We start from the raw sequence: 27,450 nt of genomic DNA on the forward strand, positions 1-27,450 counted from the left end.
ATCATCTCACAGAGTTACAGCTTTCCCCTCAAGAAGCCTTTCGCTAAGACAGTTCTTGTGGAATTGGCAAAGTGATATTTGGAAGCCCATAGAGGGCTATGGTGAAAAAGGAAATATCCTCAGATGAAATCTGGAAGGAAGCTTTCTGAGAAACTGCTGAGTGTTCTGTTAATACATCTCACAGAGTTACATCTGTATGTCGTGGATCTCTTTGCTAGCCTTATTTCTGTGGAATCTGAGAACAGATATTTCGGATCCCTTTGAAGACTATAGGGCCAAAGGAAATATCCTCCGATAACAAAGAGAAAGAAGCTTTCTGAGAAACTTCTTTGTGTTCTGTGAAATCATCTCACAGAGTTACAGCTATCCCCTCAAGAAGCCTTTCGCTAAGACAGTTTTCGTGGAATTGGCAAAGTGATATTTGGAAGCCCATAGAGGGCTATGGTGAAAAAGGAAATATCCTCACATGAAATCTGGAAAGAAGCTTTCTGAGAAACTGCTGAGTATTCTGTTAATTCATCTCACAGAGTTACATCTGTATTTCGTGGATCTCTTTGCTAGACTTATTTCTGTGGAATCTGAGAACAGATATTTCGGATCCCATTGAAGACTATAGGGCCAAAGGAAATAACCTCCGATAACAAAGAGAAAGAAGCTTTCTGAGAAACTTCTTTGTGTTCTGTGAAATCATCTCACAGAGTTACAGCTTTCCCCTCAAGAAGCCTTTCGCTAAGACAGTTCTTGTGGAATTGGCAAAGTGATATTTGGAAGCCCATAGAGGGCTATGGTGAAAAAGGAAATATCCTCAGATGAAATCTGGAAGGAAGCTTTCTGAGAAACTGCTGAGTGTTCTGTTAATTCATCTCACAGAGTTACATCTGTATTTCGTGGATCTCTTTGCTAGGTTTATTTCTGTGGAATCTGAGAACAGATATTTCGGATCCCTTTGAAGACTATAGGGCCAAAGGAAATATCCTCCGATAACAAAGAGAAAGAAGCTTTCTGAGAAACTTCTTTGTGTTCTGTGAAATCATCTCACAGAGTTACAGCTTTCCCCTCAAGAAGCCTTTCGCTAAGACAGTTTTCGTGGAATTGGCAAAGTGATATTTGGAAGCCCATAGAGGGCTATGGTGAAAAAGGAAATATCCTCACATGAAATCTGGAAAGAAGCTTTCTGAGAAACTGCTGAGTGTTCTGTTAATTCATCTCACAGAGTTACATCTGTATTTCGTGGATCTCTTTGCTAGACTTATTTCTGTGGAATCTGAGAACAGATATTTCGGATCCCATTGAAGACTATAGGGCCAAAGGAAATATCCTCCGATAACAAAGAGAAAGAAGCTTTCTGAGAAACTTCTTTGTGTTCTGTGAAATCATCTCACAGAGTTACAGCTTTCCCCTCAAGAAGCCTTTCGCTAAGACAGTTTTCGTGGAATTGGCAAGGTGATATTTGGAAGCCCATAGAGGGCTATGGTGAAAAAGGAAATATCCTCAGATGAAATCTGGAAGGAAGCTTTCTGAGAAACTGCTGAGTGTTCTGTTAATTCATCTCACAGAGTTACATCTGTATTTCGTGGATCTCTTTGCTAGCCTTATTTCTCTGGAATGTGAGAACAGATATTTCGGATCCCATTGAAGACTATAGGGCCAAAGGAAATATCCTCCGATAACAAAGAGAAAGAAGCTTTCTGAGAAACTTCTTTGTGTTCTGTGAAATCATCTCACAGAGTTACAGCTTTCCCCTAAAGAAGCCTTTCGCTAAGACAGTTCTTGTGGAATTGGCAAAGTGATATTTGGAAGCCCTTAGAGGGCTATGCTGAAAAAGGAAATATCCTCAGATGAAATCTGGAAAGAAGCTTTCTGTGAAACTGCTTAGTGTTCTGTTAATTCATCTCACAGTTACATCTGTATTTCGTGGATCTCTTTGCTAGGCTTATTTCTGTGGAATCTGAGAACAGATATTTCGGATCCCATTGAAGACTATAGGGCCAAAGAAAATATCCTCCGATAACAAAGAGAAAGAAGCTTTCTGAGAAACTTCTTTGTGTTCTGTGAAATCATCTCACTGAGTTACAGCTTTCCCCTCAAGAAGCCTTTCGCTAAGACAGTTCTTGTGGAATTGGCAAAGTGATATTTGGAAGCCCATAGAGGGCTATGGTGAAAAAGGAAATATCCTCAGATGAAATCTGGAAGGAAGCTTTCTGAGAAACTGCTGAGTGTTCTGTTAATTCATCTCACAGAGTTACATCTGTATTTCGTGGATCTCTTTGCTAGCCTTATTTCTGTGGAATCTGAGAACAGATATTTCGGATCCTATTGAAGACTATAGGGCCAAAGGAAATATCCTCCGATAACAAAGAGAAAGAAGCTTTCTGAGAAACTTCTTTGTGTTCTGTGAAATCATCTCACAGAGTTACAGCTTTCCCCTAAAGAAGCCTTTCGCTAAGACAGTTCTTGTGGAATTGGCAAAGTGATATTTGGAAGCCCTTAGAGGGCTATGCTGAAAAAGGAAATATCCTCAGATGAAATCAGGAAAGAAGCTTTCTGTGAAACTGCTTAGTGTTCTGTTAATTCATCTCACAGAGTTACATCTGTATTTCGTGGATCTCTTTGCTAGCCTTATTTCTGTGGAAACTGAGAACAGATATTTCGGATCCCTTTGAAGACTATAGGGCCAAAGGAAATATCCTCCGATAACAAAGAGAAAGAAGCTTTCTGAGAAACTTCTTTGTGTTCTGTGAAATCATCTCACTGAGTTACAGCTTTCCCCTCAAGAAGCCTTTCGCTAAGACAGTTCTTGTGGAATTGGCAAAGTGATATTTGGAAGCCCATGGAGGGCTATGGTGAAAAAGGAAATATCCTCAGATGAAATCTGGAAAGAAGCTTTCTGAGAAACTGCTTAGTGTTCTGTTAATTCATCTCACAGAGTTACATCTGTATTTCGTGGATCTCTTTGCTAGACTTATTTCTGTGGAATCTGAGAACAGATATTTCGGATCCCATTGAAGACTATAGGGCCAAAGGAAATAACCTCCGATAACAAAGAGAAAGAAGCTTTCTGAGAAACTTCTTTGTGTTCTGTGAAATCATCTCACAGAGTTACAGCTTTCCCCTCAAGAAGCCTTTCGCTAAGACAGTTCTTGTGGAATTGGCAAAGTGATATTTGGAAGCCCGTAGAGGGCTATGGTGAAAAAGGAAATATCCTCAGATGAAATCTGGAAGGAAGCTTTCTGAGAAACTGCTGAGTGTTCTGTTAATTCATCTCACAGAGTTACATCTGTATTTCGTGGATCTCTTTGCTAGACTTATTTCTGTGGAAACTGAGAACAGATATTTCGGATCCCATTGAAGACTATAGGGCCAAAGGAAATAATCTCCGATAACAAAGAAAAGAAGCTTTCTGAGAAACTTCTTTCTGTTCTCTGAAATCATCTCACAGAGTTACAGCTTTCCCCTCAAGAAGCCTTTCACTAAGACAGTTCTTGTGGAATTGGCAAAGTGATATTTGGAAGCCCTTAGAGGTCTATGGTGAAAAAGGAAATATCCTCAGATGAAATCTGGAAAGAAGCTTTCTGAGAAACTGCTGAGTGTTCTGTTAATACATCTCACAGAGTTACATCTGTATTTCGTGGATCTCTTTGCTAGCCTTATTTCTGTGGAATCTGAGAACAGATATTTCGGATCCCTTTGAAGACTATAGGGCCAAAGGAAATATCCTCCGATAACAAAGAGAAAGAAGCTTTCTGAGAAACTTCTTTGTGTTCTGTGAAATCATCTCACAGAGTTACAGCTTTCCCCTCAAGAAGCCTTTCGCTAAGACAGTTCTTGTGGAATTTGCAAAGTGATATTTGGAAGCCCATAGAGGGCTATGGTGAAAAAGGAAATATCCTCAGATGAAATCTGGAAGGAAGCTTTCTGAGAAACTGCTGAGTGTTCTGTTAATTCATCTCACAGAGGTACATCTGTATGTCGTGGATCTTTTTGCTAGCCTTATTTCTGTGGAATCTGAGAACAGATAATTCGGATCCCATTGAAGACTATAGGGCCAAAGGAAATATCCTCCGATAACAAAGAGAAAGAAGCTTTCTGAGAAACTTCTTTGTGTTCTGTAAAATCATCTCACAGAGTTACAGCTTTCCCCTCAAGAAGCCTTTCGCTAAGACAGTTTTCGTGGAATTGGCAAAGTGATATTTGGAAGCCCATAGAGGGCTATGGTGAAAAAGGAAATATCCTCACATGAAATCTGGAAAGAAGCTTTCTGAGAAACTGCTGAGTGTTCTGTTAATTCATCTCACAGAGTTACATCTGTATTTCGTGGATCTCTTTGCTAGACTTATTTCTGTGGAATCTGAGAACAGATATTTCGGATCCCATTGAAGACTATAGGGCCAAAGGAAATAAACTCCGATAACAAAGAGAAAGAAGCTTTCTGAGAAACTTCTTTGTGTTCTGTGAAATCATCTCACAGAGTTACAGCTTTCCCCTCAAGAAGCCTTTCGCTAAGACAGTTCTTGTGGAATTGGCAAGTTATATTTGTAAGCCCATAGAGGGCTATGGTGAAAAACGAAATATCCTCAGATGAAATCTGGAAGGAAGATGTCTGAGAAACTGCTGAGTGTTCTGTTAATTCATCTCACAGAGTTACATCTGTATTTCGTGGATCTCTTTGCTAGCCTTATTTCTCTGGAATCTGAGAACAGATATTTCGGATCCCATTGAAGACTATAGGGCCAAAGGAAATATCCTCCGATAACAAAGAGAAAGAAGCTTTCTGAGAAACTTCTTTGTGTTCTGTGAAATCATCTCACAGAGTTACAGCTTTCCCCTAAAGAAGCCCTTCGCTAAGACAGTTCTTGTGGAATTGGCAAAGTGATATTTGGAAGCCCTTAGAGGGCTATGCTGAAAAAGGAAATATCCTCAGATGAAATCTGGAAAGAAGCTTTCTGTGAAACTGCTTAGTGTTCTGTTAATTCATCTCACAGAGTTACATCTGTATTTCGTGGATCTCTTTGCTAGGCTTATTTCTGTGGAATCTGAGAACAGATATTTCGGATCCCTTTGAAGACTATAGGGCCAAAGGAAATATCCTCCGATAACAAAGAGAAAGAAGCTTTCTGAAAAACTTCTTTGTGTTCTGTGAAATCATCTCACTGAGTTACAGCTTTCCCCTCAAGAAGCCTTTCGCTAAGACAGTTCTTGTGGAATTGGCAAAGTGATATTTGGAAGCCCATAGAGGGCTATGGTGAAAAAGGAAATATCCTCAGATGAAATCTGGAAAGAAGCTTTCTGAGAAACTGCTTAGTGTTCTGTTAATTCATCTCACAGAGTTACATCTGTATTTCGTGGATCTCTTTGCTAGCCTTATTTCTGTGGAAACTGAGAACAGATATTTCGGATCCCTTTGAAGACTATAGGGCCAAAGGAAATAATCTCCGATAACAAAGAAAAGAAGCTTTCTGAGAAACTTCTTTGTGTTCTCTGAAATCATCTCACAGAGTTACAGCTTTCCCCTCAAGAAGCCTTTCGCTAAGACAGTTCTTGTGGAATTGGCAAAGTGATATTTGGAAGCCCTTAGAGGTCTATGGTGAAAAAGGAAATATCCTCAGATGAAATCTGGAAAGAAGCTTTCTGAGAAACTGGTGAGTGTTCTGTTAATTCATCTCACAGAGTTACATCTGTATTTCGTGGATCTCTTTGCTAGCCTTATTTCTGTGGAAACTGAGAACAGATATTTCGGATCCCTTTGAAGACTATAGGGCCAAAGGAAATATCCTCCGATAACAAAGAGAAAGAAGCTTTCTGAGAAACTTCTTTGTGTTCTGTGAAATCATCTCACTGAGTTACAGCTTTCCCCTCAAGAAGCCTTTCGCTAAGACAGTTCTTGTGGAATTGGCAAAGTGATATTTGGAAGCCCATGGAGGGCTATGGTGAAAAAGGAAATATCCTCAGATGAAATCTGGAAAGAAGCTTTCTGAGAAACTGCTTAGTGTTCTGTTAATTCATCTCACAGAGTTACATCTGTATTTCGTGGATCTCTTTGCTAGACTTATTTCTGTGGAATCTGAGAACAGATATTTCGGATCCCATTGAAGACTATAGGGCCAAAGGAAATAACCTCCGATAACAAAGAGAAAGAAGCTTTCTGAGAAACTTCTTTGTGTTCTGTGAAATCATCTCACAGAGTTACAGCTTTCCCCTCAAGAAGCCTTTCGCTAAGACAGTTCTTGTGGAATTGGCAAAGTGATATTTGGAAGCCCGTAGAGGGCTATGGTGAAAAAGGAAATATCCTCAGATGAAATCTGGAAGGAAGCTTTCTGAGAAACTGCTGAGTGTTCTGTTAATTCATCTCACAGAGTTACATCTGTATTTCGTGGATCTCTTTGCTAGACTTATTTCTGTGGAAACTGAGAACAGATATTTCGGATCCCATTGAAGACTATAGGGCCAAAGGAAATAATCTCCGATAACAAAGAAAAGAAGCTTTCTGAGAAACTTCTTTCTGTTCTCTGAAATCATCTCACAGAGTTACAGCTTTCCCCTCAAGAAGCCTTTCACTAAGACAGTTCTTGTGGAATTGGCAAAGTGATATTTGGAAGCCCTTAGAGGTCTATGGTGAAAAAGGAAATATCCTCAGATGAAATCTGGAAAGAAGCTTTCTGAGAAACTGCTGAGTGTTCTGTTAATACATCTCACAGAGTTACATCTGTATTTCGTGGATCTCTTTGCTAGCCTTATTTCTGTGGAATCTGAGAACAGATATTTCGGATCCCTTTGAAGACTATAGGGCCAAAGGAAATATCCTCCGATAACAAAGAGAAAGAAGCTTTCTGAGAAACTTCTTTGTGTTCTGTGAAATCATCTCACAGAGTTACAGCTTTCCCCTCAAGAAGCCTTTCGCTAAGACAGTTCTTGTGGAATTTGCAAAGTGATATTTGGAAGCCCATAGAGGGCTATGGTGAAAAAGGAAATATCCTCAGATGAAATCTGGAAGGAAGCTTTCTGAGAAACTGCTGAGTGTTCTGTTAATTCATCTCACAGAGGTACATCTGTATGTCGTGGATCTTTTTGCTAGCCTTATTTCTGTGGAATCTGAGAACAGATAATTCGGATCCCATTGAAGACTATAGGGCCAAAGGAAATATCCTCCGATAACAAAGAGAAAGAAGCTTTCTGAGAAACTTCTTTGTGTTCTGTAAAATCATCTCACAGAGTTACAGCTTTCCCCTCAAGAAGCCTTTCGCTAAGACAGTTTTCGTGGAATTGGCAAAGTGATATTTGGAAGCCCATAGAGGGCTATGGTGAAAAAGGAAATATCCTCACATGAAATCTGGAAAGAAGCTTTCTGAGAAACTGCTGAGTGTTCTGTTAATTCATCTCACAGAGTTACATCTGTATTTCGTGGATCTCTTTGCTAGACTTATTTCTGTGGAATCTGAGAACAGATATTTCGGATCCCATTGAAGACTATAGGGCCAAAGGAAATAAACTCCGATAACAAAGAGAAAGAAGCTTTCTGAGAAACTTCTTTGTGTTCTGTGAAATCATCTCACAGAGTTACAGCTTTCCCCTCAAGAAGCCTTTCGCTAAGACAGTTCTTGTGGAATTGGCAAAGTGATATTTGTAAGCCCATAGAGGGCTATGGTGAAAAACGAAATATCCTCAGATGAAATCTGGAAGGAAGATGTCTGAGAAACTGCTGAGTGTTCTGTTAATTCATCTCACAGAGTTACATCTGTATTTCGTGGATCTCTTTGCTAGCCTTATTTCTCTGGAATCTGAGAACAGATATTTCGGATCCCATTGAAGACTATAGGGCCAAAGGAAATATCCTCCGATAACAAAGAGAAAGAAGCTTTCTGAGAAACTTCTTTGTGTTCTGTGAAATCATCTCACAGAGTTACAGCTTTCCCCTAAAGAAGCCCTTCGCTAAGACAGTTCTTGTGGAATTGGCAAAGTGATATTTGGAAGCCCTTAGAGGGCTATGCTGAAAAAGGAAATATCCTCAGATGAAATCTGGAAAGAAGCTTTCTGTGAAACTGCTTAGTGTTCTGTTAATTCATCTCACAGAGTTACATCTGTATTTCGTGGATCTCTTTGCTAGGCTTATTTCTGTGGAATCTGAGAACAGATATTTCGGATCCCTTTGAAGACTATAGGGCCAAAGGAAATATCCTCCGATAACAAAGAGAAAGAAGCTTTCTGAAAAACTTCTTTGTGTTCTGTGAAATCATCTCACTGAGTTACAGCTTTCCCCTCAAGAAGCCTTTCGCTAAGACAGTTCTTGTGGAATTGGCAAAGTGATATTTGGAAGCCCATAGAGGGCTATGGTGAAAAAGGAAATATCCTCAGATGAAATCTGGAAAGAAGCTTTCTGAGAAACTGCTTAGTGTTCTGTTAATTCATCTCACAGAGTTACATCTGTATTTCGTGGATCTCTTTGCTAGCCTTATTTCTGTGGAAACTGAGAACAGATATTTCGGATCCCTTTGAAGACTATAGGGCCAAAGGAAATAATCTCCGATAACAAAGAAAAGAAGCTTTCTGAGAAACTTCTTTGTGTTCTCTGAAATCATCTCACAGAGTTACAGCTTTCCCCTCAAGAAGCCTTTCGCTAAGACAGTTCTTGTGGAATTGGCAAAGTGATATTTGGAAGCCCTTAGAGGTCTATGGTGAAAAAGGAAATATCCTCAGATGAAATCTGGAAAGAAGCTTTCTGAGAAACTGGTGAGTGTTCTGTTAATTCATCTCACAGAGTTACATCTGTATTTCGTGGATCTCTTTGCTAGCCTTATTTCTGTGGAATCTGAGAACAGATATTTCGGATCCCTTTGAAGACTATAGGGCCAAAGGAAATATCCTCAGATAACAAAGAGAAAGAAGCTTTCTGAGAAACTTCTTTGTGTTCTGTGAAATCATCTCACAGAGTTACAGCTTTCCCCTCAAGAAGCCTTTCGCTAAGACAGTTCTTGTGGAATTGGCAAAGTGATATTTGGAAGCCCATAGAGGGCTATGGTGAAAAAGGAAATATCCTCAGATGAAATCTGGAAAGAAGCTTTCTGAGAAACTGCTGAGTGTTCTGTTAATTCATCTCACAGAGTTACATCTGTATGTCGTGGATCTCTTTGCTAGCCTTATTTCTCTGGAATCTGAGAACAGATATTTCGGATCCCTTTGAAGACTATAGGGCCAAAGGAAATATCCTCCGATAACAAAGAGAAAGAAGCTTTCGGAGAAACTTCTTTGTGTTCTGTGAAATCATCTCACAGAGTTACAGCTTTCCCCTCAAGAAGCCCTTCGCTAAGACAGTTCTTGTGGAATTGGCAAAGTGATATTTGGAAGCCCTTAGAGGGCTATGCTGAAAAAGGAAATATCCTCAGATGAAATCTGGAAAGAAGCTTTCTGTGAAACTGCTTAGTGTTCTGTTAATTCATCTCACAGAGTTACATCTGTATTTCGTGGATCTCTTTGCTAGGCTTATTTCTGTGGAATCTGAGAACAGATATTTCGGATCCCTTTGAAGACTATAGGGCCAAAGGAAATATCCTCCGATAACAAAGAGAAAGAAGCTTTCTGAGAAACTTCTTTGTGTTCTGTGAAATCATCTCACTGAGTTACAGCTTTCCCCTCAAGAAGCCTTTCGCTAAGACAGTTCTTGTGGAATTGGCAAAGTGATATTTGGAAGCCCATAGAGGGCTATGGTGAAAAAGGAAATATCCTCAGATGAAATCTGGAAAGAAGCTTTCTGAGAAACTGCTTAGTGTTCTGTTAATTCATCTCACAGAGTTACATCTGTATTTCGTGGATCTCTTTGCTAGCCTTATTTCTGTGGAAACTGAGAACAGATATTTCGGATCCCTTTGAAGACTATAGGGCCAAAGGAAATAATCTCCGATAACAAAGAAAAGAAGCTTTCTGAGAAACTTCTTTGTGTTCTCTGAAATCATCTCACAGAGTTACAGCTTTCCCCTCAAGAAGCCTTTCGCTAAGACAGTTCTTGTGGAATTGGCAAAGTGATATTTGGAAGCCCTTAGAGGTCTATGGTGAAAAAGGAAATATCCTCAGATGAAATCTGGAAAGAAGCTTTCTGAGAAACTGGTGAGTGTTCTGTTAATTCATCTCACAGAGTTACATCTGTATTTCGTGGATCTCTTTGCTAGCCTTATTTCTGTGGAATCTGAGAACAGATATTTCGGATCCCTTTGAAGACTATAGGGCCAAAGGAAATATCCTCAGATAACAAAGAGAAAGAAGCTTTCTGAGAAACTTCTTTGTGTTCTGTGAAATCATCTCACAGAGTTACAGCTTTCCCCTCAAGAAGCCTTTCGCTAAGACAGTTCTTGTGGAATTGGCAAAGTGATATTTGGAAGCCCATAGAGGGCTATGGTGAAAAAGGAAATATCCTCAGATGAAATCTGGAAAGAAGCTTTCTGAGAAACTGCTGAGTGTTCTGTTAATTCATCTCACAGAGTTACATCTGTATGTCGTGGATCTCTTTGCTAGCCTTATTTCTCTGGAATCTGAGAACAGATATTTCGGATCCCTTTGAAGACTATAGGGCCAAAGGAAATATCCTCCGATAACAAAGAGAAAGAAGCTTTCAGAGAAACTTCTTTGTGTTCTGTGAAATCATCTCACAGAGTTACAGCTTTCCCCTCAAGAAGCCTTTCGCTAAGACAGTTTTTGTGGAATTGGCAAAGTGATATTTTGAAGCCCTTAGAGGGCTATGGTTTAAAAGGAAATATCCTCAGATGAAATCTGGAAAGAAGCTTTCTGAGAAACTGCTGAGTGTTCTGTTAATTCATCTCACAGAGTTACATCTGTATTTCGTGGATCTTTTTGCTAGCCTTATTTCTGTGGAATCTGAGAACAGATAATTCGGATCCCATTGAAGACTATAGGGCCAAAGGAAATATCCTCCGATAACAAAGAGAAAGAAGCTTTCTGAGAAACTTCTTTGTGTTCTGTAAAATCATCTCACAGAGTTACAGCTTTCCCCTCAAGAAGCCTTTCGCTAAGACAGTTTTCGTGGAATTGGCAAAGTGATATTTGGAAGCCCATAGAGGGCTATGGTGAAAAAGGAAATATCCTCACATGAAATCTGGAAAGAAGCTTTCTGAGAAACTGCTGAGTGTTCTGTTAATTCATCTCACAGAGTTACATCTGTATTTCGTGGATCTCTTTGCTAGACTTATTTCTGTGGAATCTGAGAACAGATATTTCGGATCCCATTGAAGACTATAGGGCCAAAGGAAATAAACTCCGATAACAAAGAGAAAGAAGCTTTCTGAGAAACTTCTTTGTGTTCTGTGAAATCATCTCACAGAGTTACAGCTTTCCCCTCAAGAAGCCTTTCGCTAAGACAGTTCTTGTGGAATTGGCAAAGTGATATTTGTAAGCCCATAGAGGGCTATGGTGAAAAACGAAATATCCTCAGATGAAATCTGGAAGGAAGATGTCTGAGAAACTGCTGAGTGTTCTGTTAATTCATCTCACAGAGTTACATCTGTATTTCGTGGATCTCTTTGCTAGCCTTATTTCTCTGGAATCTGAGAACAGATATTTCGGATCCCATTGAAGACTATAGGGCCAAAGGAAATATCCTCCGATAACAAAGAGAAAGAAGCTTTCTGAGAAACTTCTTTGTGTTCTGTGAAATCATCTCACAGAGTTACAGCTTTCCCCTAAAGAAGCCCTTCGCTAAGACAGTTCTTGTGGAATTGGCAAAGTGATATTTGGAAGCCCTTAGAGGGCTATGCTGAAAAAGGAAATATCCTCAGATGAAATCTGGAAAGAAGCTTTCTGTGAAACTGCTTAGTGTTCTGTTAATTCATCTCACAGAGTTACATCTGTATTTCGTGGATCTCTTTGCTAGGCTTATTTCTGTGGAATCTGAGAACAGATATTTCGGATCCCTTTGAAGACTATAGGGCCAAAGGAAATATCCTCCGATAACAAAGAGAAAGAAGCTTTCTGAAAAACTTCTTTGTGTTCTGTGAAATCATCTCACTGAGTTACAGCTTTCCCCTCAAGAAGCCTTTCGCTAAGACAGTTCTTGTGGAATTGGCAAAGTGATATTTGGAAGCCCATAGAGGGCTATGGTGAAAAAGGAAATATCCTCAGATGAAATCTGGAAAGAAGCTTTCTGAGAAACTGCTTAGTGTTCTGTTAATTCATCTCACAGAGTTACATCTGTATTTCGTGGATCTCTTTGCTAGCCTTATTTCTGTGGAAACTGAGAACAGATATTTCGGATCCCTTTGAAGACTATAGGGCCAAAGGAAATAATCTCCGATAACAAAGAAAAGAAGCTTTCTGAGAAACTTCTTTGTGTTCTCTGAAATCATCTCACAGAGTTACAGCTTTCCCCTCAAGAAGCCTTTCGCTAAGACAGTTCTTGTGGAATTGGCAAAGTGATATTTGGAAGCCCTTAGAGGTCTATGGTGAAAAAGGAAATATCCTCAGATGAAATCTGGAAAGAAGCTTTCTGAGAAACTGGTGAGTGTTCTGTTAATTCATCTCACAGAGTTACATCTGTATTTCGTGGATCTCTTTGCTAGCCTTATTTCTGTGGAATCTGAGAACAGATATTTCGGATCCCTTTGAAGACTATAGGGCCAAAGGAAATATCCTCAGATAACAAAGAGAAAGAAGCTTTCTGAGAAACTTCTTTGTGTTCTGTGAAATCATCTCACAGAGTTACAGCTTTCCCCTCAAGAAGCCTTTCGCTAAGACAGTTCTTGTGGAATTGGCAAAGTGATATTTGGAAGCCCATAGAGGGCTATGGTGAAAAAGGAAATATCCTCAGATGAAATCTGGAAAGAAGCTTTCTGAGAAACTGCTGAGTGTTCTGTTAATTCATCTCACAGAGTTACATCTGTATGTCGTGGATCTCTTTGCTAGCCTTATTTCTCTGGAATCTGAGAACAGATATTTCGGATCCCTTTGAAGACTATAGGGCCAAAGGAAATATCCTCCGATAACAAAGAGAAAGAAGCTTTCGGAGAAACTTCTTTGTGTTCTGTGAAATCATCTCACAGAGTTACAGCTTTCCCCTCAAGAAGCCCTTCGCTAAGACAGTTCTTGTGGAATTGGCAAAGTGATATTTGGAAGCCCTTAGAGGGCTATGCTGAAAAAGGAAATATCCTCAGATGAAATCTGGAAAGAAGCTTTCTGTGAAACTGCTTAGTGTTCTGTTAATTCATCTCACAGAGTTACATCTGTATTTCGTGGATCTCTTTGCTAGGCTTATTTCTGTGGAATCTGAGAACAGATATTTCGGATCCCTTTGAAGACTATAGGGCCAAAGGAAATATCCTCCGATAACAAAGAGAAAGAAGCTTTCTGAGAAACTTCTTTGTGTTCTGTGAAATCATCTCACTGAGTTACAGCTTTCCCCTCAAGAAGCCTTTCGCTAAGACAGTTCTTGTGGAATTGGCAAAGTGATATTTGGAAGCCCATAGAGGGCTATGGTGAAAAAGGAAATATCCTCAGATGAAATCTGGAAAGAAGCTTTCTGAGAAACTGCTTAGTGTTCTGTTAATTCATCTCACAGAGTTACATCTGTATTTCGTGGATCTCTTTGCTAGCCTTATTTCTGTGGAAACTGAGAACAGATATTTCGGATCCCTTTGAAGACTATAGGGCCAAAGGAAATAATCTCCGATAACAAAGAAAAGAAGCTTTCTGAGAAACTTCTTTGTGTTCTCTGAAATCATCTCACAGAGTTACAGCTTTCCCCTCAAGAAGCCTTTCGCTAAGACAGTTCTTGTGGAATTGGCAAAGTGATATTTGGAAGCCCTTAGAGGTCTATGGTGAAAAAGGAAATATCCTCAGATGAAATCTGGAAAGAAGCTTTCTGAGAAACTGGTGAGTGTTCTGTTAATTCATCTCACAGAGTTACATCTGTATTTCGTGGATCTCTTTGCTAGCCTTATTTCTGTGGAATCTGAGAACAGATATTTCGGATCCCTTTGAAGACTATAGGGCCAAAGGAAATATCCTCAGATAACAAAGAGAAAGAAGCTTTCTGAGAAACTTCTTTGTGTTCTGTGAAATCATCTCACAGAGTTACAGCTTTCCCCTCAAGAAGCCTTTCGCTAAGACAGTTCTTGTGGAATTGGCAAAGTGATATTTGGAAGCCCATAGAGGGCTATGGTGAAAAAGGAAATATCCTCAGATGAAATCTGGAAAGAAGCTTTCTGAGAAACTGCTGAGTGTTCTGTTAATTCATCTCACAGAGTTACATCTGTATGTCGTGGATCTCTTTGCTAGCCTTATTTCTCTGGAATCTGAGAACAGATATTTCGGATCCCTTTGAAGACTATAGGGCCAAAGGAAATATCCTCCGATAACAAAGAGAAAGAAGCTTTCGGAGAAACTTCTTTGTGTTCTGTGAAATCATCTCACAGAGTTACAGCTTTCCCCTCAAGAAGCCTTTCGCTAAGACAGTTTTTGTGGAATTGGCAAAGTGATATTTTGAAGCCCTTAGAGGGCTATGGTTTAAAAGGAAATATCCTCAGATGAAATCTGGAAAGAAGCTTTCTGAGAAACTGCTGAGTGTTCTGTTAATTCATCTCACAGAGTTACATCTGTATTTCGTGGATCTTTTTGCTAGCCTTATTTCTGTGGAATCTGAGAACAGATAATTCGGATCCCATTGAAGACTATAGGGCCAAAGGAAATATCCTCCGATAACAAAGAGAAAGAAGCTTTCTGAGAAACTTCTTTGTGTTCTGTAAAATCATCTCACAGAGTTACAGCTTTCCCCTCAAGAAGCCTTTCGCTAAGACAGTTTTCGTGGAATTGGCAAAGTGATATTTGTAAGCCCATAGAGGGCTATGGTGAAAAAGGAAATATCCTCACATGAAATCTGGAAAGAAGCTTTCTGAGAAACTGCTGAGTGTTCTGTTAATTCATCTCACAGAGTTACATATGTATTTCGTGTATCTCTTTGCTAGACTTATTTCTGTGGAAACTGAGAACAGATATTTCGGATCCCATTGAACACTATAGGGCCAAAGGAAATAACCTCCGATAACAAAGAGAAAGAAGCTTTCTGAGAAACTTCTTTGTGTTCTGTGAAATCATCTCACAGAGTTACAGCTTTCCCCTCAAGAAGCCTTTCGCTAAGACAGTTCTTGTGGAATTGGCAAAGGGATATTTGGAAGCCCATAGAGGGCTATGGTGAAAAAGGAAATATCCTCAGATGAAATCTGGAAGGAAGCTTTCTGAGAAACTGCTGAGTGTTCTGTTAATACATCTCACAGAGTTACATCTGTATGTCGTGGATCTCTTTGCTAGCCTTATTTCTGTGGAATCTGAGAACCGATATTTCGGATCCCATTGAAGACTATAGGGCCAAAGGAAATATCCTCCGATAACAAAGAGAAAGAAGCTTTCTGAGAAACTTCTTTGTGTTCTGTGAAATCATCTCACAGAGTTACAGCTTTCCCCTCAAGAAGCCTTTCGCTAAGACAGTTCTTGTGGAATTGGCAAAGTGATATTTGGAAGCCCATAGAGGGCTATGGTGAAAAAGGAAATATCCTCAGATGAAATCTGGAATGAAGCTTTCTGTGAAACTGCTTAGTGTTCTGTTAATTCATCTCACAGAGTTACATCTGTATTTCGTGGATCTCTTTGCTAGGTTTATTTCTGTGGAATCTCAGAACAGATATTTCGGATCCCTTTGAAGACTATAGGGCCAAAGGAAATATCCTCCGATAACAAAGAGAAAGAAGCTTTCTGAGAAACTTCTTTGTGTTCTGTGAAATCATCTCACAGAGTACAGCTTTCCCCTCAAGAAGCCTTTCGCTAAGACAGTTTTTGTGGAATTGGCAAAGTGATATTTGGAAGCCCATAGAGGTCTATGGTGAAAAAGGAAATATCCTCACATGAAATCTGGAAAGAAGCTTTCTGAGAAACTGCTGAGTGTTCTGTTAATTCATCTCACAGAGTTACATCTGTATTTCGTGGATCTCTTTGCTAGACTTATTTCTGTGGAATCTGAGAACAGATATTTCGGATCCCATTGAAGACTATAGGGCCAAAGGAAATAACCTCCGATAACAAAGAGAAAGAAGCTTTCTGAGAAACTTCTTTGTGTTCTGTGAAATCATCTCACAGAGTTACAGTTTTCCCCTCAAGAAGCCTTTCGCTAAGACAGTTCTTGTGGAATTCGCAAAGTGATATTTGGAAGCCCATAGAGGGCTATGGTGAAAAAGGAAATATCCTCAGATGAAATCTGGAAGGAAGCTTTCTGAGAAACTGCTGAGTGTTCTGTTAATTCATCTCACAGAGTTACATCTGTATTTCGTGGATCTCTTTGCTAGGCTTATTTCTGTGGAATCTGAGAACAGATATTTCGGATCCCTTTGAAGACTATAGGGCCAAAGGAAATATCCTCCGATAACAAAGAGAAAGAAGCTCTCTGAGAAACTTCTTTGTGTTCTGTGAAATCATCTCACTGAGTTACAGCTTTCCCCTCCAGAAGCCTTTCGCTAAGACAGTTCTTGTGGAATAGGCAAAGTGATATTTGGAAGCCCATAGAGGGCTATGGTGAAAAAGGAAATATCCTCACATGAAATCTGGAAAGAAGCTTTCTGAGAAACTGCTGAGTGTTCTGTTAATTCATCTCACAGAGTTACATCTGTATGTCGTGGATCTCTTTGCTAGCCTTATTTCTGTGGAATCTGAGAACAGATATTTCGGATCCCATTGAAGACTATAGGGCCAAAGGAAATATCCTCCGATAACAAAGAGAAAGAAGCTTTCTGAGAAACTTCTTTGTGTTCTGTGAAATCATCTCACAGAGTTGCAGCTTTCCCCTCAAGAAGCCTTTCGCTAAGACAGTTCTTGTGGAATTGGCAAAGAGATATTTGGAAGCCCTTAGGGGTCCATGGTGAAAAAGGAAATATCCTCAGATGAAATCTGGAAAGAAGCTTTCTGAGAAACTGCTGAGTGTTCTATTAATTCATCTCACAGAGTTACATCTGTATTTCGTGGATCTCTTTGCTAGACTTATTTCTGTGGAATCTGAGAACAGATATTTCGGATCCTGTTGAAGACTATAGGGCCAAAGGAAATAATCTCCGATAACAAAGAAAAGAAGCTTTCTGAGAAACTTCTTTGTGTTCTCTGAAATCATCTCACAGAGTTACAGCTTTCCCCTCAAGAAGCCTTTCGCTAAGACAGTTCTTGTGGAATTGGCAAAGTGATATTTGGAAGCCCTTAGAGGTCTATGGTGAAAAAGGAAATATCCTCAGATGAAATCTGGAAAGAAGCTTTCTGAGAAACTGGTGAGTGTTCTGTTAATTCATCTCACAGAGTTACATCTGTATTTCGTGGATCTCTTTGCTAGCCTTATTTCTGTGGAATCTGAGAACAGATATTTCGGATCCCTTTGAAGACTATAGGGCCAAAGGAAATATCCTCAGATAACAAAGAGAAAGAAGCTTTCTGAGAAACTTCTTTGTGTTCTGTGAAATCATCTCACAGAGTTACAGCTTTCCCCTCAAGAAGCCTTTCGCTAAGACAGTTCTTGTGGAATTGGCAAAGTGATATTTGGAAGCCCATAGAGGGCTATGGTGAAAAAGGAAATATCCTCAGATGAAATCTGGAAAGAAGCTTTCTGAGAAACTGCTGAGTGTTCTGTTAATTCATCTCACAGAGTTACATCTGTATGTCGTGGATCTCTTTGCTAGCCTTATTTCTCTGGAATCTGAGAACAGATATTTCGGATCCCTTTGAAGACTATAGGGCCAAAGGAAATATCCTCCGATAACAAAGAGAAAGAAGCTTTCGGAGAAACTTCTTTGTGTTCTGTGAAATCATCTCACAGAGTTACAGCTTTCCCCTCAAGAAGCCTTTCGCTAAGACAGTTTTTGTGGAATTGGCAAAGTGATATTTTGAAGCCCTTAGAGGGCTATGGTTTAAAAGGAAATATCCTCAGATGAAATCTGGAAAGAAGCTTTCTGAGAAACTGCTGAGTGTTCTGTTAATTCATCTCACAGAGTTACATCTGTATTTCGTGGATCTTTTTGCTAGCCTTATTTCTGTGGAATCTGAGAACAGATAATTCGGATCCCATTGAAGACTATAGGGCCAAAGGAAATATCCTCCGATAACAAAGAGAAAGAAGCTTTCTGAGAAACTTCTTTGTGTTCTGTAAAATCATCTCACAGAGTTACAGCTTTCCCCTCAAGAAGCCTTTCGCTAAGACAGTTTTCGTGGAATTGGCAAAGTGATATTTGGAAGCCCATAGAGGGCTATGGTGAAAAAGGAAATATCCTCACATGAAATCTGGAAAGAAGCTTTCTGAGAAACTGCTGAGTGTTCTGTTAATTCATCTCACAGAGTTACATCTGTATTTCGTGGATCTCTTTGCTAGACTTATTTCTGTGGAATCTGAGAACAGATATTTCGGATCCCATTGAAGACTATAGGGCCAAAGGAAATAAACTCCGATAACAAAGAGAAAGAAGCTTTCTGAGAAACTTCTTTGTGTTCTGTGAAATCATCTCACAGAGTTACAGCTTTCCCCTCAAGAAGCCTTTCGCTAAGACAGTTCTTGTGGAATTGGCAAAGTGATATTTGTAAGCCCATAGAGGGCTATGGTGAAAAACGAAATATCCTCAGATGAAATCTGGAAGGAAGATGTCTGAGAAACTGCTGAGTGTTCTGTTAATTCATCTCACAGAGTTACATCTGTATTTCGTGGATCTCTTTGCTAGCCTTATTTCTCTGGAATCTGAGAACAGATATTTCGGATCCCATTGAAGACTATAGGGCCAAAGGAAATATCCTCCGATAACAAAGAGAAAGAAGCTTTCTGAGAAACTTCTTTGTGTTCTGTGAAATCATCTCACAGAGTTACAGCTTTCCCCTAAAGAAGCCCTTCGCTAAGACAGTTCTTGTGGAATTGGCAAAGTGATATTTGGAAGCCCTTAGAGGGCTATGCTGAAAAAGGAAATATCCTCAGATGAAATCTGGAAAGAAGCTTTCTGTGAAACTGCTTAGTGTTCTGTTAATTCATCTCACAGAGTTACATCTGTATTTCGTGGATCTCTTTGCTAGGCTTATTTCTGTGGAATCTGAGAACAGATATTTCGGATCCCTTTGAAGACTATAGGGCCAAAGGAAATATCCTCCGATAACAAAGAGAAAGAAGCTTTCTGAAAAACTTCTTTGTGTTCTGTGAAATCATCTCACTGAGTTACAGCTTTCCCCTCAAGAAGCCTTTCGCTAAGACAGTTCTTGTGGAATTGGCAAAGTGATATTTGGAAGCCCATAGAGGGCTATGGTGAAAAAGGAAATATCCTCAGATGAAATCTGGAAAGAAGCTTTCTGAGAAACTGCTTAGTGTTCTGTTAATTCATCTCACAGAGTTACATCTGTATTTCGTGGATCTCTTTGCTAGCCTTATTTCTGTGGAAACTGAGAACAGATATTTCGGATCCCTTTGAAGACTATAGGGCCAAAGGAAATAATCTCCGATAACAAAGAAAAGAAGCTTTCTGAGAAACTTCTTTGTGTTCTCTGAAATCATCTCACAGAGTTACAGCTTTCCCCTCAAGAAGCCTTTCGCTAAGACAGTTCTTGTGGAATTGGCAAAGTGATATTTGGAAGCCCTTAGAGGTCTATGGTGAAAAAGGAAATATCCTCAGATGAAATCTGGAAAGAAGCTTTCTGAGAAACTGGTGAGTGTTCTGTTAATTCATCTCACAGAGTTACATCTGTATTTCGTGGATCTCTTTGCTAGCCTTATTTCTGTGGAATCTGAGAACAGATATTTCGGATCCCTTTGAAGACTATAGGGCCAAAGGAAATATCCTCAGATAACAAAGAGAAAGAAGCTTTCTGAGAAACTTCTTTGTGTTCTGTGAAATCATCTCACAGAGTTACAGCTTTCCCCTCAAGAAGCCTTTCGCTAAGACAGTTCTTGTGGAATTGGCAAAGTGATATTTGGAAGCCCATAGAGGGCTATGGTGAAAAAGGAAATATCCTCAGATGAAATCTGGAAAGAAGCTTTCTGAGAAACTGCTGAGTGTTCTCTTAATTCATCTCACAGAGTTACATCTGTATGTCGTGGATCTCTTTGCTAGCCTTATTTCTCTGGAATCTGAGAACAGATATTTCGGATCCCTTTGAAGACTATAGGGCCAAAGGAAATATCCTCCGATAACAAAGAGAAAGAAGCTTTCGGAGAAACTTCTTTGTGTTCTGTGAAATCATCTCACAGAGTTACAGCTTTCCCCTCAAGAAGCCCTTCGCTAAGACAGTTCTTGTGGAATTGGCAAAGTGATATTTGGAAGCCCTTAGAGGGCTATGCTGAAAAAGGAAATATCCTCAGATGAAATCTGGAAAGAAGCTTTCTGTGAAACTGCTTAGTGTTCTGTTAATTCATCTCACAGAGTTACATCTGTATTTCGTGGATCTCTTTGCTAGGCTTATTTCTGTGGAATCTGAGAACAGATATTTCGGATCCCTTTGAAGACTATAGGGCCAAAGGAAATATCCTCCGATAACAAAGAGAAAGAAGCTTTCTGAGAAACTTCTTTGTGTTCTGTGAAATCATCTCACTGAGTTACAGCTTTCCCCTCAAGAAGCCTTTCGCTAAGACAGTTCTTGTGGAATTGGCAAAGTGATATTTGGAAGCCCATAGAGGGCTATGGTGAAAAAGGAAATATCCTCAGATGAAATCTGGAAAGAAGCTTTCTGAGAAACTGCTTAGTGTTCTGTTAATTCATCTCACAGAGTTACATCTGTATTTCGTGGATCTCTTTGCTAGCCTTATTTCTGTGGAAACTGAGAACAGATATTTCGGATCCCTTTGAAGACTATAGGGCCAAAGGAAATAATCTCCGATAACAAAGAAAAGAAGCTTTCTGAGAAACTTCTTTGTGTTCTCTGAAATCATCTCACAGAGTTACAGCTTTCCCCTCAAGAAGCCTTTCGCTAAGACAGTTCTTGTGGAATTGGCAAAGTGATATTTGGAAGCCCTTAGAGGTCTATGGTGAAAAAGGAAATATCCTCAGATGAAATCTGGAAAGAAGCTTTCTGAGAAACTGGTGAGTGTTCTGTTAATTCATCTCACAGAGTTACATCTGTATTTCGTGGATCTCTTTGCTAGCCTTATTTCTGTGGAATCTGAGAACAGATATTTCGGATCCCTTTGAAGACTATAGGGCCAAAGGAAATATCCTCAGATAACAAAGAGAAAGAAGCTTTCTGAGAAACTTCTTTGTGTTCTGTGAAATCATCTCACAGAGTTACAGCTTTCCCCTCAAGAAGCCTTTCGCTAAGACAGTTCTTGTGGAATTGGCAAAGTGATATTTGGAAGCCCATAGAGGGCTATGGTGAAAAAGGAAATATCCTCAGATGAAATCTGGAAAGAAGCTTTCTGAGAAACTGCTGAGTGTTCTGTTAATTCATCTCACAGAGTTACATCTGTATGTCGTGGATCTCTTTGCTAGCCTTATTTCTCTGGAATCTGAGAACAGATATTTCGGATCCCTTTGAAGACTATAGGGCCAAAGGAAATATCCTCCGATAACAAAGAGAAAGAAGCTTTCGGAGAAACTTCTTTGTGTTCTGTGAAATCATCTCACAGAGTTACAGCTTTCCCCTCAAGAAGCCTTTCGCTAAGACAGTTTTTGTGGAATTGGCAAAGTGATATTTTGAAGCCCTTAGAGGGCTATGGTTTAAAAGGAAATATCCTCAGATGAAATCTGGAAAGAAGCTTTCTGAGAAACTGCTGAGTGTTCTGTTAATTCATCTCACAGAGTTACATCTGTATTTCGTGGATCTTTTTGCTAGCCTTATTTCTGTGGAATCTGAGAACAGATAATTCGGATCCCATTGAAGACTATAGGGCCAAAGGAAATATCCTCCGATAACAAAGAGAAAGAAGCTTTCTGAGAAACTTCTTTGTGTTCTGTAAAATCATCTCACAGAGTTACAGCTTTCCCCTCAAGAAGCCTTTCGCTAAGACAGTTTTCGTGGAATTGGCAAAGTGATATTTGTAAGCCCATAGAGGGCTATGGTGAAAAAGGAAATATCCTCACATGAAATCTGGAAAGAAGCTTTCTGAGAAACTGCTGAGTGTTCTGTTAATTCATCTCACAGAGTTACATATGTATTTCGTGTATCTCTTTGCTAGACTTATTTCTGTGGAAACTGAGAACAGATATTTCGGATCCCATTGAACACTATAGGGCCAAAGGAAATAACCTCCGATAACAAAGAGAAAGAAGCTTTCTGAGAAACTTCTTTGTGTTCTGTGAAATCATCTCACAGAGTTACAGCTTTCCCCTCAAGAAGCCTTTCGCTAAGACAGTTCTTGTGGAATTGGCAAAGGGATATTTGGAAGCCCATAGAGGGCTATGGTGAAAAAGGAAATATCCTCAGATGAAATCTGGAAGGAAGCTTTCTGAGAAACTGCTGAGTGTTCTGTTAATACATCTCACAGAGTTACATCTGTATGTCGTGGATCTCTTTGCTAGCCTTATTTCTGTGGAATCTGAGAACCGATATTTCGGATCCCATTGAAGACTATAGGGCCAAAGGAAATATCCTCCGATAACAAAGAGAAAGAAGCTTTCTGAGAAACTTCTTTGTGTTCTGTGAAATCATCTCACAGAGTTACAGCTTTCCCCTCAAGAAGCCTTTCGCTAAGACAGTTCTTGTGGAATTGGCAAAGTGATATTTGGAAGCCCATAGAGGGCTATGGTGAAAAAGGAAATATCCTCAGATGAAATCTGGAATGAAGCTTTCTGTGAAACTGCTTAGTGTTCTGTTAATTCATCTCACAGAGTTACATCTGTATTTCGTGGATCTCTTTGCTAGGTTTATTTCTGTGGAATCTCAGAACAGATATTTCGGATCCCTTTGAAGACTATAGGGCCAAAGGAAATATCCTCCGATAACAAAGAGAAAGAAGCTTTCTGAGAAACTTCTTTGTGTTCTGTGAAATCATCTCACAGAGTACAGCTTTCCCCTCAAGAAGCCTTTCGCTAAGACAGTTTTTGTGGAATTGGCAAAGTGATATTTGGAAGCCCATAGAGGTCTATGGTGAAAAAGGAAATATCCTCACATGAAATCTGGAAAGAAGCTTTCTGAGAAACTGCTGAGTGTTCTGTTAATTCATCTCACAGAGTTACATCTGTATTTCGTGGATCTCTTTGCTAGACTTATTTCTGTGGAATCTGAGAACAGATATTTCGGATCCCATTGAAGACTATAGGGCCAAAGGAAATAACCTCCGATAACAAAGAGAAAGAAGCTTTCTGAGAAACTTCTTTGTGTTCTGTGAAATCATCTCACAGAGTTACAGCTTTCCCCTCAAGAAGCCTTTCGCTAAGACAGTTCTTGTGGAATTCGCAAAGTGATATTTGGAAGCCCATAGAGGGCTATGGTGAAAAAGGAAATATCCTCAGATGAAATCTGGAAGGAAGCTTTCTGAGAAACTGCTGAGTGTTCTGTTAATTCATCTCACAGAGTTACATCTGTATTTCGTGGATCTCTTTGCTAGGCTTATTTCTGTGGAATCTGAGAACAGATATTTCGGATCCCTTTGAAGACTATAGGGCCAAAGGAAATATCCTCCGATAACAAAGAGAAAGAAGCTCTCTGAGAAACTTCTTTGTGTTCTGTGAAATCATCTCACTGAGTTACAGCTTTCCCCTCCAGAAGCCTTTCGCTAAGACAGTTCTTGTGGAATAGGCAAAGTGATATTTGGAAGCCCATAGAGGGCTATGGTGAAAAAGGAAATATCCTCACATGAAATCTGGAAAAAAGCTTTCTGAGAAACTGCTGAGTGTTCTGTTAATTCATCTCACAGAGTTACATCTGTATGTCGTGGATCTCTTTGCTAGCCTTATTTCTGTGGAATCTGAGAACAGATATTTCGGATCCCATTGAAGACTATAGGGCCAAAGGAAATATCCTCCGATAACAAAGAGAAAGAAGCTTTCTGAGAAACTTCTTTGTGTTCTGTGAAATCATCTCACAGAGTTGCAGCTTTCCCCTCAAGAAGCCTTTCGCTAAGACAGTTCTTGTGGAATTGGCAAAGAGATATTTGGAAGCCCTTAGGGGTCCATGGTGAAAAAGGAAATATCCTCAGATGAAATCTGGAAAGAAGCTTTCTGAGAAACTGCTGAGTGTTCTATTAATTCATCTCACAGAGTTACATCTGTATTTCGTGGATCTCTTTGCTAGACTTATTTCTGTGGAATCTGAGAACAGATATTTCGGATCCTGTTGAAGACTATAGGGCCAAAGGAAATATCCTCCGATAACAAAGAGAAAGAAGCTTTCTGAGAAACTTCTTTGTGTTCTGTGAAATCATCTCACTGAGTTACAGCTTTCCCCTCAAGAAGCCTTTCGCTAAGACAGTTCTTGTGGAATTGGCAAAGTGATATTTGGAAGCCCATAGAGGGCTATGGTGAAAAAGGAAATATCCTCAGATGAAATCTGGAAAGAAGCTTTCTGAGAAACTGCTTAGTGTTCTGTTAATTCATCTCACAGAGTTACATCTGTATTTCGTGGATCTCTTTGCTAGCCTTATTTCTGTGGAAACTGAGAACAGATATTTCGGATCCCTTTGAAGACTATAGGGCCAAAGGAAATAATCTCCGATAACAAAGAAAAGAAGCTTTCTGAGAAACTTCTTTGTGTTCTCTGAAATCATCTCACAGAGTTACAGCTTTCCCCTCAAGAAGCCTTTCGCTAAGACAGTTCTTGTGGAATTGGCAAAGTGATATTTGGAAGCCCTTAGAGGTCTATGGTGAAAAAGGAAATATCCTCAGATGAAATCTGGAAAGAAGCTTTCTGAGAAACTGGTGAGTGTTCTGTTAATTCATCTCACAGAGTTACATCTGTATTTCGTGGATCTCTTTGCTAGCCTTATTTCTGTGGAATCTGAGAACAGATATTTCGGATCCCTTTGAAGACTATAGGGCCAAAGGAAATATCCTCAGATAACAAAGAGAAAGAAGCTTTCTGAGAAACTTCTTTGTGTTCTGTGAAATCATCTCACAGAGTTACAGCTTTCCCCTCAAGAAGCCTTTCGCTAAGACAGTTCTTGTGGAATTGGCAAAGTGATATTTGGAAGCCCATAGAGGGCTATGGTGAAAAAGGAAATATCCTCAGATGAAATCTGGAAAGAAGCTTTCTGAGAAACTGCTGAGTGTTCTGTTAATTCATCTCACAGAGTTACATCTGTATGTCGTGGATCTCTTTGCTAGCCTTATTTCTCTGGAATCTGAGAACAGATATTTCGGATCCCTTTGAAGACTATAGGGCCAAAGGAAATATCCTCCGATAACAAAGAGAAAGAAGCTTTCGGAGAAACTTCTTTGTGTTCTGTGAAATCATCTCACAGAGTTACAGCTTTCCCCTCAAGAAGCCCTTCGCTAAGACAGTTCTTGTGGAATTGGCAAAGTGATATTTGGAAGCCCTTAGAGGGCTATGCTGAAAAAGGAAATATCCTCAGATGAAATCTGGAAAGAAGCTTTCTGTGAAACTGCTTAGTGTTCTGTTAATTCATCTCACAGAGTTACATCTGTATTTCGTGGATCTCTTTGCTAGGCTTATTTCTGTGGAATCTGAGAACAGATATTTCGGATCCCTTTGAAGACTATAGGGCCAAAGGAAATATCCTCCGATAACAAAGAGAAAGAAGCTTTCTGAGAAACTTCTTTGTGTTCTGTGAAATCATCTCACTGAGTTACAGCTTTCCCCTCAAGAAGCCTTTCGCTAAGACAGTTCTTGTGGAATTGGCAAAGTGATATTTGGAAGCCCATAGAGGGCTATGGTGAAAAAGGAAATATCCTCAGATGAAATCTGGAAAGAAGCTTTCTGAGAAACTGCTTAGTGTTCTGTTAATTCATCTCACAGAGTTACATCTGTATTTCGTGGATCTCTTTGCTAGCCTTATTTCTGTGGAAACTGAGAACAGATATTTCGGATCCCTTTGAAGACTATAGGGCCAAAGGAAATAATCTCCGATAACAAAGAAAAGAAGCTTTCTGAGAAACTTCTTTGTGTTCTCTGAAATCATCTCACAGAGTTACAGCTTTCCCCTCAAGAAGCCTTTCGCTAAGACAGTTCTTGTGGAATTGGCAAAGTGATATTTGGAAGCCCTTAGAGGTCTATGGTGAAAAAGGAAATATCCTCAGATGAAATCTGGAAAGAAGCTTTCTGAGAAACTGGTGAGTGTTCTGTTAATTCATCTCACAGAGTTACATCTGTATTTCGTGGATCTCTTTGCTAGCCTTATTTCTGTGGAATCTGAGAACAGATATTTCGGATCCCTTTGAAGACTATAGGGCCAAAGGAAATATCCTCAGATAACAAAGAGAAAGAAGCTTTCTGAGAAACTTCTTTGTGTTCTGTGAAATCATCTCACAGAGTTACAGCTTTCCCCTCAAGAAGCCTTTCGCTAAGACAGTTCTTGTGGAATTGGCAAAGTGATATTTGGAAGCCCATAGAGGGCTATGGTGAAAAAGGAAATATCCTCAGATGAAATCTGGAAAGAAGCTTTCTGAGAAACTGCTGAGTGTTCTGTTAATTCATCTCACAGAGTTACATCTGTATGTCGTGGATCTCTTTGCTAGCCTTATTTCTCTGGAATCTGAGAACAGATATTTCGGATCCCTTTGAAGACTATAGGGCCAAAGGAAATATCCTCCGATAACAAAGAGAAAGAAGCTTTCGGAGAAACTTCTTTGTGTTCTGTGAAATCATCTCACAGAGTTACAGCTTTCCCCTCAAGAAGCCTTTCGCTAAGACAGTTTTTGTGGAATTGGCAAAGTGATATTTTGAAGCCCTTAGAGGGCTATGGTTTAAAAGGAAATATCCTCAGATGAAATCTGGAAAGAAGCTTTCTGAGAAACTGCTGAGTGTTCTGTTAATTCATCTCACAGAGTTACATCTGTATTTCGTGGATCTTTTTGCTAGCCTTATTTCTGTGGAATCTGAGAACAGATAATTCGGATCCCATTGAAGACTATAGGGCCAAAGGAAATATCCTCCGATAACAAAGAGAAAGAAGCTTTCTGAGAAACTTCTTTGTGTTCTGTAAAATCATCTCACAGAGTTACAGCTTTCCCCTCAAGAAGCCTTTCGCTAAGACAGTTTTCGTGGAATTGGCAAAGTGATATTTGTAAGCCCATAGAGGGCTATGGTGAAAAAGGAAATATCCTCACATGAAATCTGGAAAGAAGCTTTCTGAGAAACTGCTGAGTGTTCTGTTAATTCATCTCACAGAGTTACATATGTATTTCGTGTATCTCTTTGCTAGACTTATTTCTGTGGAAACTGAGAACAGATATTTCGGATCCCATTGAACACTATAGGGCCAAAGGAAATAACCTCCGATAACAAAGAGAAAGAAGCTTTCTGAGAAACTTCTTTGTGTTCTGTGAAATCATCTCACAGAGTTACAGCTTTCCC

Source organism: Macaca nemestrina, chromosome 20, assembly GCF_043159975.1.
Source record: "Macaca nemestrina isolate mMacNem1 chromosome 20, mMacNem.hap1, whole genome shotgun sequence".
In the NCBI taxonomy this organism is placed as follows: domain Eukaryota; kingdom Metazoa; phylum Chordata; class Mammalia; order Primates; family Cercopithecidae; genus Macaca; species Macaca nemestrina.